Genomic DNA, 14,655 nt, shown 5'->3' on the forward strand with positions numbered 1-14,655 from the left:
CTGTGCCAGATGCTAAGGAGGTATTGAATTTCCTTTAACAAACAATCCTCAAATCTCAGTGACTAAACACTTAAGTCACAGGCCCATGTAGTCAGCAAGTGTTGGCAGGATGGTGGGATGCTCCAAGCGTTATCCAGTCTGTAGCTCCATGTGACAGACTGGCTGGATTCTCACCAAACCCAGCCTGAGTTGGAGATGGCAGAGTAAATTAGTCAGGGTAAGTTACACACAGTGGTGTGCTGGAGTTAGTTCATACAGGCTCACAAGAGCCAATGGTTAGCATCCCTTCCCAGCTCTGTGTTCAGTGACATCACTTTGGTAGCTTGAAATTGGCCATGGTGGGAGTATTTATACCATGGAAATTTATACCATAGCAAACTCTACAAATCAATGTTTTTTTTGTTTTGTTTTATTTTGTTTCATTTAGAGATCCAGTTGCTAAACATTTACCAGCACACAACTGGTTATATAAGCTGCTTTTACAAACAATCCCAGTATCTCAGTGAATTGACGCAATACATTTTTATTTCTTGCTCACATCACCATATAATGCCAGCTGACAGGGGACTCCACTCCAGGCAAAAACCAGAGATCCAACTCCTTTCAATGGGGGGCCCAACTATCTTCACATGGCTTCACCGTTACCCTGGGACGTCTGCTTACAGACAGAGGCTAGGTGGAAAGAACACAGAGAAGGCCCAACACCTCTTAATTTTTAATGCCTCAACCCAAAAGTGACCCTTTACTTCCATGCACTTCCAGCAATGAGAACTAATCACAAGGCCCCACACAGAAGCAAGAGAGACAGCAAATGCTTGGCAGTGGAGGATAGCAGAGGAAGTAACACCTTAAAGTTATTGAAGGGCTAAACAAATGTTTGTTTTTTTTTCTGGATTCAGGAAGACCTGGATTTAAGAAGTACTTATTACATTGAATAAACCCCACTCGTGTGATGTAAATTTGACCATTCTATTGATCAAAACAAGTCACAAGAGGAAGGGAAAAAAATGTCACCTCTTGAGGGGAAAAGCAGCAGAGTTACATTGCAAAGGAGCATGGACATAGGAAGGTGTGATTTTTAATAATCTACCACAACATAGTTCCAGCAGGATTCAAGCAACCCAGCCTGCCCTCTGTTCTTGAAAGCCATTTTGTGACTTTGGCTGTCTGTGATGCCAGCCCTAGAGATCAATTCAGTTTGCCTGGTGCTTGCAAGACATGGGGAGAGCCCCAAATTCTTCCCCAGCTTAAATCTGCCAACCCACTCTTAGGTCTCAACTTTTACAGTGTTTTGTGTTCCAGCCATTTGTCTACTGATCATTTCCTCTTTACCAGGCTTCTGACTTTTTAAAATTGAGGTATAGTTGACATACAATATTACTTTTCAGGTGTACAACATAGTGATTCAAAAATTTTTAAAGTTTGGACTTCCCTGGTGGCACAGTGGTTGAGAATCTGCCTGCTAATGCAGGGGACACGGGTTCGAGCCCTGGTCTAGGAGGATCCCGCATGCCGCGGAGCAACTGGACCCGTGAGCCACAACTACTGAGCCTGCGCGTCTGGAGCCTGTGCTCCGCAACAAAAGAGGCCGCGATAGTGAGAGGCTCGCGCACCGCGATGAAGAGTGGCCCCCGCTCACCACAACTAAAGAAAGCCCTCGCACAGAAACGAAGACCCAACACAGCAAAAATAAATAAATTAATTAATTAATAAACTCCTACCCCCAACATCTTCTAAAAAATTTTTTTAAGTTATACTCCATTTATAGTTATTATAAACTATTGGCTATATCCCCTGTGTTGTATCCTTGCAGCTTATTTATTTTATACATAGTAGTTTGTACCTCTTAACCCCTTACCCATATCTTGCCCTTCCCCCCTTCCCTCTCCCCACGGGTAACCATTAGTTTGTTCTTTATATCTGTGAGTCTGTTTTTCTTTTTTGTTATATTCACTAGTTTGTTTTACTGTTTAGATTCCACATATAAGTGATATCATACAGTATTTGTCTTTGTTTGTCTGACTTATTTCACTTAGCATAATAACCTCCAGGTCTATCCATGTTGTAGCAAATGGCAACATTTTATTCCTTTTTTATGGCTGAGTAGTATTCCACTGTGTGTGTGTGTGTGTGTGTGTGTGTGTGTGTATATATATATACACACACATATATATATACCACATCTTCTCTAACCATTAATCTGCTGATGGACACTTGGGTTGCTTCCATGCCTTGGCAATTGTAAATAGTACTGCTATGAACATTGGGATGCATGAATCTTTTCGAATTAGTGTATTTGTTTTCTTTGGATATATACCCAAGAGTGGAATTGCTGGATCATATGGTAGTTCTATTTTTAGTTTTTTGAGAAAACTCCATACTGTTTTCCACAGTTGCTGCACCAATTTACATTCCCACGAACAGTGTACTAGGGTTCCCTTTTCTCCACATCCTTGCCAACAGTTGTTATTTGTGTTCCTTTTGATGATAGCTATTCTAACAGGTGTGAGGTGATATCTCATTGTTGTTTTAATTTGCATTTCTCTGATAGTTAACAATGCTGAGCATTTTTTTCATGTTCCTATTAGCCATCTGTATGTCTTCTTTGGAAAAATGTCTATTCAGGTTTTCTGCCCCCATTTTTTAATCAGGTGGTTTGTTTTTTTGATGTTGAGTTGTATGAGCTGCATATATATTTTAGATATTAACCCCTTATTGGTCATTATCATTTGCAAATATTTTCTCCCATTCAGTAAGTTGTTTTTTCATTTTGTGGATGGTTTCCTTTGCTGTGCAAAAGCTTTCCAGATTAATTAGGTCCCATTTGTTTATTTTTGTTTTTATTTCCTTTGCTTTAGGGGATAAATCCAAAAAACTATTGCTACAATTTATGTCAAAGAGTGTTCTGCCTATGTTTTCTTCTAGGAATTTTATGGTTTCTGGTCTTACCTTTAGTTCTTTAAGCCACTTTGAGTTTATTTCTGTATATAACATTAGAGAATGTTCTAATTTCATTCTTTTACATAGCTGTTCAGTTTTCCCAGCACCACTTATTGAAGAGATTGTCTTTTCTTCATTGTATATTCTTGCCTCTTTTGTTGTAGTTTAACTGACCATAAGAGCGTGGGTTAATTTCTGTGCTCTCTATTCTATTCCATTGATCTATATGTCTGTTTTTGTGCAAGTATTATACTGTTTTGATTACTGTAGCTTTGTAGTATAGTCTGAAATCAGGGAGTGTGATACCTCCAGATCTGTTCTTTCTCGAGATTGTTTTGGCTATCCTGGGTCTTTTGTGTTTCCATACAGATTTTTAAATTATTTGTTCTATTTCTGTGAAAAATGCCCTCAGTATTTTGAAAGTGATTACACTGAATTTTAGATTGCCTTGGGTAGTATGGTCATTTTCACAATATTAATTCTTCCAACCATGAAAATGATGTATATTTCTGTCAGTTTGTGTTGTCTTCAATTTCTTTCATCAGTGTCAAATAGTTTTCCTAGTACAGGTCTTTTACCTACTTAGGTAGGTTTATCCCTAAGTATTTCATTCTTTTTGATGTGATTGTAAATGGGATTGTTTTATTATTTTCTCTCTGATAGTTTGTTGTTAGTATATAGAAATGCAACAGATTCCTGTGTATTAATTTTGTATCCTGCAACGTTACCAAATTTATTGATGAGCTCTAGTAGTTTTCTGGTAGTGTCTTTAGGATTTTCTACATATAGTATCATTATATGCAAACAGTAACAGTTTTACTCCTTCCTTACCAATTTGGATTCCTTTCATTTCCTTTAATTGTCTGATTTCTGTGGCTAGGACATCCAATACTATGTTGAATAAAAGTGGAGAGGGCTTCCCTGGTGGCGCAGTGGTTGAGAGTCCGCCTGCCAATGTAGGGGACATGGGCTCGTGCCCTGGTCTGGGAAGATCCCACGTGCCACAGAGCGGCTGGGCCTGTGAGCCATGGCTGCTGAGCCTGCGCGTCCAGAGCCTGTGCTCTGCAACGGGAGAGGCCACAGCAGTGAGAGGCCCGCGTACAGCAAAAAAAAAAAAAAAAAGTGGAGATAGTTGGCATTCTCATCTTGTTCCTGATCTTAGAGGAAATGCTTTCAGCTTTTAACCATTGAGCATGATGTTAACTGTGGGTTTCTCATATATGGCCTTTATTATGTTGAGGTAGGTTCCCTCTATGCCCACTTTCTGGAGAGTTTTTATCACGAATGGATGTTGAATTTTGTCAAATCTTTTTCTACTTTGTGGCTATTGAAAAATCCTTGCATCCCTGGTATAAATCTTACTTGATCATGGTGTATGATTCTTTTCATATATTGTTGGATTCAGTTTGATAATATTATGTTGAGGATTTTTGTATCTATGTTGACCAGTGATATTGGCCTGTAATTTTTTTTTTTGTAATATCTTCATCTGATTTTGGTATCAGGGTGATTCTGGCCTTGTAGAATGAGTTCAGAAGCATTCCTCCCTCTGCAATTTTTTGGAATAGGTTGAGAAGGATAGGTATTGACTCATCTATAAATGTTTGGGAGAATTCACCTGTGAAGCCATCTGGCCCTGGACTTTTGTTTGTTGAGGGTTTTTAAAAAGTTATTAATGATTCAAATTCATTACTGGTAATCGTTCTGTTCATATTTCCTTTTTATTTTCTTTTTAACATCTTTATTGGAGTATAATTGTTTTACAATGGTGTGTTAGTTTCTTTATAACAAAGTGAATCAGTTATACATATACGTATGTTCCCATATCTCTTCCCTCTTGCATCTCCCTCCAACCCACCCTCCCTATCCCACCCCTCTAGGTGGTCACAAAGCACCGAGCTGATCTCCCTGTGCTATGCGGCTGCTTCCCACTAGCTATCTGTTTTACGTTTGGTAGTGTATATATGTCCATGCCACTCTCTCACTTTGTCACAGCTTACCCTTCCCCCTCCCCATGTCCTCAAGTCCATTCTCTAGTAGGTCTCCATCTTTATTCCCATCTTGCCCCTAGGTTCTTCAGAACCTTTTTTTTTTTTTTTTAGATTCCATATATATGTGTTAGCATACGGTATTTGTTTTTCTCTTTCTGACTTACTTCACTCTGAATGACAGACTCTAGCTCCATCCACCTCACTACAAATAACTCAATTTCATTTCTTTTTATGGCTGAGTAATATTCCATTGTGTATATATGCCACATCTTCTTTATCCATTCAACGGTCAATGGACTCTTAGGTTGCTTCCATGTCCTGGCTATTGTAAATACAGCTGCAATAAACATTGTGGTACATGACTCTTTTTGAATTACGGTTTTCTCACGGTATATGCCTGGTAGTGGGAAATAGCCCTCTTAGAACTGCTTTTTCTGCGTCTCATAGATTTTGGTCACTTTATTTGTTTTCATTTTTCTCCAGGTGTTTTTTTATTTCCCCTTTGATTTCTTCAGTGATCCATTGCTTGTTTAGTAGCATATTGTTTAGACTCCACATGTTTGTGTTTTTTGCACTTTTTTTCTTGTAGTTGATTTCTAATCTCATAACATTGTAGTTGAAAAGGATGCTTGGTATTATATCAGTCTCCTTAAGTTTACTGAGACTTGTTTTGTGGCCTAGCACGTGACCTATCCTGGAAGATGTTCCATGTACACTTGAAAAGAAGGTGTATTGTGCTGCTTTCAGATGGAATGTTCTGTATATATATATATATATATATATATATATATATATATATATATATATCTATTAAGTCTATCTGATAATGTGTCATTTAAGACCAGTGTTTCCTTATTGATTTTTTGTATGGATGATCTGTCCATTGATGTAAGTGGGAGGTGTTAAAGTCCCCTATTATTATTGTGTTATTATCAGTTTTTCCTTTTACATCCATTAATATTTGCTTTATGTATTTAGGTGCTCCTATGTTGGGTACATAGATATTTACACTTGTTATATATTTTCTTTGGTTGATCCCTTTATCATTATGTAATGCCCTTCCTCATCTCTTATAACAGTCTTTATTTTAAAGTCTTTTTTGTCTGATATACGTATTGCTACCCAGGCTTTCTTTTGATTTCTATTTGCATGGAATGCCTGTTTCCATCCCCTCACTTAAAGTCTGTGTGTGTCTTTAGATCTGAAATGAGTATCTTGTAAGAAGCATATATACAAGTCTTGTTTTTGTATCCTTCAGCTGCTCTGTGTCTTTTGATTGGAGCATTTAGTCCATTTACATTTAAGGTAATTGTTGGTATGTATGTTCTTATTGCCATCCTGTTAATTGTTTGGGGGTGGTTTTGTAGGTTTTTTTGCTTCTTTCTTCTTCTTTTGTTCTATTCTCTTGTGATTTGATGACTGTCTTTAGTGTTCTGTTTGGATTCCTTTTTGTTTTTGTGTGTGCATCTATTATAGGTTTTTGGTTTGTGGCTGCTATATGAAGTTTTTATATAGCAATCTCTCTATATATGTGATTATTTTAAGTTGTTGATCTCTTAATTTCAAATGCATTTTAACAACCCTGAATTCACATTCTCTTCCCTTATATTTACTCTTTTTGATATCATATTTTACATCTAATTATTTTTGTGTGTATCCCTTAATTGCATATTGTGGATGTAGATGATTTTACTACTTTTGTCTTTTAACCTTCCTATTAGCTGTGTGTGGATGATTTCCTACCTTTACTGTATGTTGGGCTGCTGACTTCTTGAAAGCGAGGCCTGGATCTTTCCCACCTGTATATCTTCAGTAATGCCAAGCACAGCTTTGCACATATCAGGCTTCAATAAATGTTGATTCAAATTGACCATCCCAATTTTGGTCAAACTTTTCTTCTTGATCTGCCCCAATAGAAAATTATTTCTGATAATCAGTCTGATTTTTGTTCTGATTATCATTCAAGAAAAGAAAGCAAATAAAATAATACTGAGGTCTCCTAGAGAATTCCTGAAAACTATCCTTTGTTTCTAGCCACACTGTTTCTCATAGGCAAATACCATCCTTCATCTGGTATCTATGCCTGTGGTCAGCCTTCTAGGAGCAGCCCAAGGAAGGCCAAATACTTAGTGGGTACTGGATAGAGCCACTGGAAGAATAGAAATCAAAACTTTCCACAACTGGCTTTTCAAAAAACACAAAGGAATGGAGCCTCAATATTGTAAAGGGCTATGAGCCCTGTGTGGGAAAACACCATATAAAAACAATGAAAGAAAAAATAGCTAGCATAGCATTGCCAAACCACATACATACCTCTGTTCCCCTACCCCAGCCTGAAGTGACTATAGATTACAGTGAAGCCATTAGGAAACTTGTTGTAATTCCAATTATATTCTACTTGATTCCACTGCTGCCTCATACTCCATCTGCCATCACCAAAAAAGTGTGTCAATATATTCACCACTAATTCTGAGGCAGTCTTTGTCCTTTAGATGTGTTTGTAGACCCCCTCCACTCTGGTGACCCCTGCTAATTCCAAGATGAGGCAGTTTCAGATGAGTTCAAATACTTTGCCCACCAAATTAAACTGGATATTGATGCAATTTTAATTTCTCCCTTTTTCCATCCCTACTTGTGATTTGGGGAATTAGCCAGGCTTCTCAATCTGCTTGTCTATAAAGTTGGGCTATCCATTCACATAAAAGAGAAAATCTGTGAAAAACATTGAGATTTTTTTTTTCAGAGATGACCCAGCTTGAGTCAGATTTTTATACCTCACCCATTCCCAGGAGCTGAGAGATGGGTAGCTTCTTCCACCCTAAGGTTCTCTCTGGGACAGAAACAGCCCACCTTTCATTTTCCTTCCAGCTTATTCTTGTCTCACTGCCGATGTTTTACTTTGCTATGTAATTTTTTTGGTTTTTCTTTGTTGTTAGCAGTTGGATGTTTAATTTTTTAAATGTAGTGCATTATTTGCATTTGAATTAAAAACTTTAAAATCAATGAATTAATGGCCATCTATGTGAACTGTTTATCATAAATCATTGATTCAAAGCAAAACAGTTATCTATAGAAACTCCATACTTCTACCATATAACTGCTGTATTTTTAATAGCTTCATTGAGGTATAATTCACATAAAATATGCTGCACATATTTAAGGTACACAATTTGATAAATTTTTACATATGTGTATAGCTATGAAACCATCTTCACAATCAAGATAATGAACATATCCATCACCTCCAAAACTTTCCTCATGACCTTTTACAATCTCTCCTTTCCACTCCTTATAGCCCTGCCCATCCCCACACCCATCTCCAGACTGGTAGGAACAGGCACTATTCACTATTCCTGGCTCTGTGTGACCACTGGACACTGTTCCTTCTAAACCTTTGGGGTGGTTCTCTCCCCAGCCTTGTGTAGTTTCCTCACACACATACTGATCAGTACTCTGCTGAATACTTAAGGGGGGCCCTCTGCAGCTCTTCTGAGTTTTTTCTCTATATACTTTTCTTATCTCTACACTGTGAACTCCAGTTGCCTTGATATCCCTGGACTCTCAGCTCCATATCTTCAACTCAAGGGTTCTTCTGCTGCGCCTCCAAGTTCCTCCTCCCTGTACTGTGACCTGGATACCTTCTCCAGGTAGTAAGTAGTAGTGATTATGGAGCTTACTTCCTTTGTTTCCTCTTAGGGATCACTGTCCTTATTTGCCTGCTGTCCAATGTCTTAAAAACCATTGTCTCATATATTTTGTCCAATTTCTTAGTTGTTTAAGATGGGAGGATAAATTTTCTCCCTGTTCTCCATCTTGGCTACAAGAGGAAGTTCCTCATAGTACTTTTGTTTGCTGTAAAATATTTAAAGGGCAATAAAATTTCTGCTAATAAACTGTAGGAAAATGTTTTTCATGAACTCAATAAGCAGATTTGGAAGGTAAATTTAATTTCCCAACTCCTTAAGTACAAGGGCATGGGACTATTAAGAAAGTAAATATTCATTATAACTGCATTTGAAGGAAAATGGGTGAAATGAATAAAATTTAGAAGTGAGTAAATAAGGAGACATGATTTCCAATTTCTTTTCCCTTTTCTCCATTTTCTTACACTGCCTTCTCTCCAATGTCTGCCCACTCTCCTCAATTTAAACTTTACCACCCAACCCATCCATGTATCCATTAATCCACTTATCAAATGCTACTGAGTGCCAGGGATAAAATGAATTATAAGACAGGGAACCTCTTGCAAGGTGCTCATATATGATGGATGAGATTTCTCTTGTCATATAGGTGTGAATAAAATACTGAGACAATGTGGATGGTGGAGTCATTAACTTGGGGTGGGGTTGAGGAACAGCTCAAGGAAGGCCTCTCCTGGACGGGTACATTTGAAATGGGTATTGAAGAATAAGTAACATTTAACTAGGTGGAGATGGGATGGAGGAGGCATTTGAGAGAGAGGAAATGAGCCAAGGTAAGTGTGGCAAAAATATCAGTCCTGTTTGTAGAGTGGTGAAAAACTGACTATGGCTGGAGTCTACGGGATGGAGGTGTGACTTGGCAGGGAATTAGGCTGTAGAAGTGGTTGGGGCCAGGTTAAGGAAAACTGTGAGTGCCAGGTCAAGGAATCTGGATTTTAATCTTCCAGCAACCTGAAATTTTGGAGCAAGGAGTGGCATGATCACATGTGGGTCCTGGACTCTCTAGGAGAGGAAAGAAGCAAGAGGGTTCTTCAGGAGGCTGCTGAAACCATCCAAGAAAGGATATGTGGACTAATCTGAGAGACGTTTCTGCAGGAGAACCTACAGTGTACAGTGACGAGTTGCACACCAAGAATGAATGAGAGGGAGACTTGAGGATAAATGCCTCTAGGTTTTCCAATTTGAGAGAATTGGCAAATGTCATGCCATTAACTAAGATGGAGACAGAAGGCAGAATAAGCTTAAATTATCTTTTAGTCTCACTGAGTTTGGAGTTTTTATGAGCCATTCAGGTGGAGAATTATAGCAGCCAATTAGATCCCAAGAGAGATGCTTGAGAGTCAATAGTTGTGGTTAGGATGATCAAAATTGGTTTTGTCATAGTATATAAAATGAGAAGGAAATTAATATGTTACTCTTGCTTTCTCAAAAACCTTAATGAAGAATATTGTGCTTCAAATTTCTATCAAACAAAGATATTCATGCAGGCCAATTTCTAAGTGTCCCAGTGTAAGAGATAAAATTCTGCCATAATATTCTCTCAGTGAGCAAAGGAATTTAAGGTATTCTAATCGTCCCTCATGAATTCTAGAATTTTATGTGGTGTAATAATGTTCTTTAGTGAAAATGAAAGTATCAGACACGAGGCATATATTGTCATAGACTTTCTAAGCAGTGACCATTGGAAGAGAAAAGTAAGAGGGGTAGCTATAAGAGATTCTTAGGAGTCAGTGCTGAGCCCTTTTCCAAAGAGTTGCTATTTTAAGGTCAGTTCTGATTTAAATATTCCTGGTACTGAATAAACAGAGGAACTTGGGTCAGCCTGAGTCAGCCTCACACCCTCAACTGACTTCATCAACCAAGACACATTCTAACTTGGCCATTTTATGAGCCTATGAAAGTGAGACCTATTTGAGGAAGAAGTGATTTGGTTTGACCTTCAAGCAGTGGAAAAGAAAACACTTGCCACTTCAGGAGGACTTCCTCAGAGGAGGCTCTCCTCAGACAGTAGAAAGCACTGACATTTCTCAGGCTCTTGAAATGTCAGAAATATTGGCTACAACATTTGTATTCATGAGGACTACTTGTTTGAGCATTATTTCTGGACAACTTTGTTAGTGCCAGTTAGTCCAAAGCTCTTACCAAGTTCTTTCCTTCCTTAACTCTCCTGGTCCAGGGTAAGCAGTGTCACAAGTCATAAGGAGGCTCCTGGAAACTTCTTATCCAAGGCTACAAGATATAGGCAGAGAGAATGAAGAACCCAGGTTTCCTGGATCCTAAGCCACTCCCCCAAACATGGCATGGTCCTATTCCTCTATTCCAAAATCAGACATCCCATAGCATGATCACTCAGTTTTCAGACTGAGACAAGATTTGTTGTTTTTTTGTGTCTTTCAGGGAAGTAGACAACATCAAGAAACTTCTTGTTCCTCAAGTGCCATCTAGTATGAGTAATTCTCAAATACACCAGAGATTACAAAATAGCTAGGATTTGCAATCACACCATTTAAAAGTTTTCTTCTTCATGTTATTGGAAGTTGTGTCAGTGGAAATAAAGAAATGCAATCATAAACTCTCTTCAGGAACCTCTAGACCTGCAAACATAATCCTGAGAGGAAATAGTGTTGTCACTTATTCCAGAATAATTGGAAGGTCCTTGAGAAGGTAGAAGTTGATCTTCAGACAGCTTAGAAATTTTTGGTGAGTGGAGCCTGTTTCTGGAATCCAGGGCTTTCTGTCTGCTGGGAAGAGAGTGCTTAAAAACGATGGTGAATGGGCAGCTATAAGCCACACCTATAGATGTCCAGTGCTAGAAATGGAGAAAATGGCCTTTTATTTTCCAGGGCCATCCACAATGAACTTTGAAGGAAGTGCACAGAATGCTCAAATGGAGTAAAAGCCTTGAGCCATTTGTATCCAAAATAAGCTCTAGGTAATGATGAGTCATGTTAAGGATGTGGTGCAAAAGGTTAGGGGCAAGGAGCTCACACTCAAAAGGCCACCACCCTTGTCCCAAACTGCTACTGATCTCTGAACTTCTACCACCACTCACTCCCTAGCCACCCTCTTCTTGGAATTTATGGAAGAAAAACAGGTGCTACCACCAGGATGTGAATTAATTAACCAAATTGGTTCCCTGGTTATTATCTGGGTCATTGGTTGGTAAAGGAGAAGGTAAGCAACCCCAAATAAAACTCCGTCTCCTTTGCAATTTTGCTTACTTATTATATCGCTGTCTTTGGGAATTCCTGATTACCCCAGAAGTGAGAATACCTTATAATATGCTACTTTTTCTGGTCATTTTATTAGGTATTCTATGTTCCAGGTTTTGTGCTAAGCATTTTATGAATATGATTCTTACAAAAGATCCTGAGATGTGGATAATATATCTATTTTATAGATGAGGAAACTAGGAGTCCCTGAGGTTAAGTGACTTAACCAATGTCACTGAGACTCAAACCTGGGTCTGTGTAACTGCACTGTCCTATTCTGCCTAGACTTTTGTTACATCTCTAATGAGTCATAATGATAGTTTTCTCCATACTTAATCATAAAACTATGGCTTCTCTTCAAATAACTTTTAAATGGTTTTCCACTAAATAGTGTTTAGGGTTTATACTCATTCATTCTCACTATTTAATTCAGTCTTCCTCAGGGCCAACTTGTGTCCCATTTGCCTGGACAAACTTTGCTGCAGCCAAACTACAATACTTCATGTTCTCACATACCCCCAATATTTTCCAGTGTACATTCTTTTTCAAGAGCAGAAAAATGGGGACAGTGTGTAGAAAGAACTGCATGGTGTCCATCTTCTGCTCATTGTTGGGACAGACAGAAGCTGAAGACATTGTTTTAAGGAGGGCTGTGTCAGATATGAGACATTCAACATATCTTCGTGTCTATGTAGATGGCCCTGGAAAACAAAAGACCATTCTCTCCATTTCTCCATAGAATTAGTAAGGCTTCAGTCCCAGGAGTCAAAGGGACCATGAGGCCATCATGGCTTCCACTATAGCAGCTTTGGGTGCACAGGAGATAAATTCATGGGAGGTATACCATACTCACAGAAGGGGTGGTGGCTCTGCAGAGTGGGCATGGCTGGGATATTGCCTCTTTCAAAACATCGGATAAAGACCAGACTGGAAGAATAAGAGAAGACAGTGCATGAGCACATGCAAAACACCCCTTAAGGTCCTGGGAATAACTGAAATGACTTGGAAGAGAGATAGTTCTGGGCCTGAGGCCCAACATTATCCAGAGATATCAAAGAAATATGAGTTATCCCCATTCGGTGACCTCACCCTCATTTGGACTAACCAACTGGTGGGGCTTCGATAAGATTGAGTTCTATAGTTCATTCATTTGGGAGACATGTGTTAAATACCTAAGATGTGTCAGACTCTGTGCAAAGCTCTGAGGATCCAAAGACAAATAAGACCCAGTCCTTGCCCTCTGAGGATTTACATCACGATAGCAAGTCTACTGTTTATGTCTGCAAGAGATTTTGTCCTGGAAATGTCTTAGACTCTTGCCCCAAGATTGCTACCAGTGGCCACAAAGGTTGTATTCTGCTCAGAGAGTATGATGTGAATGGCAAGCCCTTGTGTTACAAACTGAACAACCTCACTTGGTAGCCCTGTTTGCCCACATATTCTCCACCTAAAAAACCTTCCCCTGCAACTCTGTCTTCCAACTCCTTCCAGATGCCTCTCTGATCTGAACTCCTTTCTCTATCCTCACAGTCCCCTCCTGCCCACAAACCCCAAGGTGTCCCATTTTCCTCAGACCTTCTTTGGTATATTCTGTCTATAATGGTAACCTGAAAATTAAACAAAGCCTGCATGCACCATCTCTTGTTCAATGTTTTCTTTTACTATTATTTTAGCCCTGTGCTCTTATTCAGCTTTTGGCCAGCCTGAATCTTATGTTCTTGCATGGTTTTCAGCTGTAAGCGTAGGAACTGTGTCCTATCCATCTTTGTATCTCCCTACAGGGCTTGCACATAATTGAAATTCAATAGAACAAAAGAAGAAAGTACTGTTTAAGATGATAGAACTTTTAAAGAGTGAAAGATGCCAGTTGAAATGGAGTGTCTGTGACAAAAATCTTCAGTCAGTAAGTTTTTCAAATTCTTTCAGTTGTTGACTCTCAAATATTTATGCTAATATGGGGGGAAATATTTATGCTAATGACAACCAGGAAAAGCACAGATGTTGGAAATTTACCAAACTGAAGACTAATTCTAGCCAACTAATTCTTTTCACCAAACTTCCTGCAAGAGCATCTAACAAGAAGAGGGGCAGGCATCATTGACCCCTTGTAACTCTCCCTTGAGGGAGTCAACCTCTTTCTTTCTCGGGTTCAAACCGTTAGTGAGAGGTCCAAAGTATGGTGATCTGAGGGTATAGGAGGAATATGGAAAAGGAAAGGGAAAAAGCAAAAGATCTGAAAATTAAAGAAAACATATAATTGTTGATATAGAGCTTGGATTTAGAAACTTAGAAGATATCAGCTAAGGTCAGTTCCATTTAATTACTTAAGTAATTTTATTCTTGTAAAGAACAGTTGCTTTTTTCAAGGAAAGAAGGAAGGAAAGAAAGAGAGAGAAAGAGAAACAAAGAAAGGAAGAAAAAGAGGGAAAGAGAGAGCGAAGGAAGGAGGGAGGGGGAGAGAGGGCAAGTGAGCAGAACATTAGGGGAAGAGGCGGAGTCTCCAAACAGACCGCTGCTTGCCTTTTTGTTATTCTATTGAAGTTCAATGTGCTTTAATTGACACAAGAGTCTGGAATGCTCTGAAACTCTGACTAAGGGGACCTCCCTGGGTAATTTAAACTTCCGTTCTCATTCATAACCTTAACCACAAGGTTAAACTGGCACCCCATTCTTTTTAAATTTCATGAGTAAAAAATGTACTGAAAATGATTACTCTAGCTAGAATGAGTGATATTTCCTCCAGATCTACTTTCTGACAAATAGTACGTCCTAAACCAGGTAGCTGACTAAGTCCTTAGTCACAGAAACAGA

General features: G+C 38.8%; 1 long non-coding RNA gene across 1 annotated transcript in view; it reads left to right on the forward strand.

Moving 5' to 3' along the window:
- The window catches only part of LOC132593305 (uncharacterized), a 59,003-nt gene extending 45,262 nt beyond the window's left edge, over positions 1-13,741 (forward strand). The window contains exon 3 of the long non-coding RNA XR_009560795.1: positions 13,626-13,741. This is a non-coding gene — a long non-coding RNA (uncharacterized lncRNA). The remainder of the gene's footprint in view (positions 1-13,625) is intronic.
- The last annotated feature ends 914 nt before the right edge of the window (positions 13,742-14,655 follow it).

This window comes from Globicephala melas, chromosome X, assembly GCF_963455315.2.
Source record: "Globicephala melas chromosome X, mGloMel1.2, whole genome shotgun sequence".
Lineage (NCBI taxonomy): Eukaryota > Metazoa > Chordata > Mammalia > Artiodactyla > Delphinidae > Globicephala > Globicephala melas.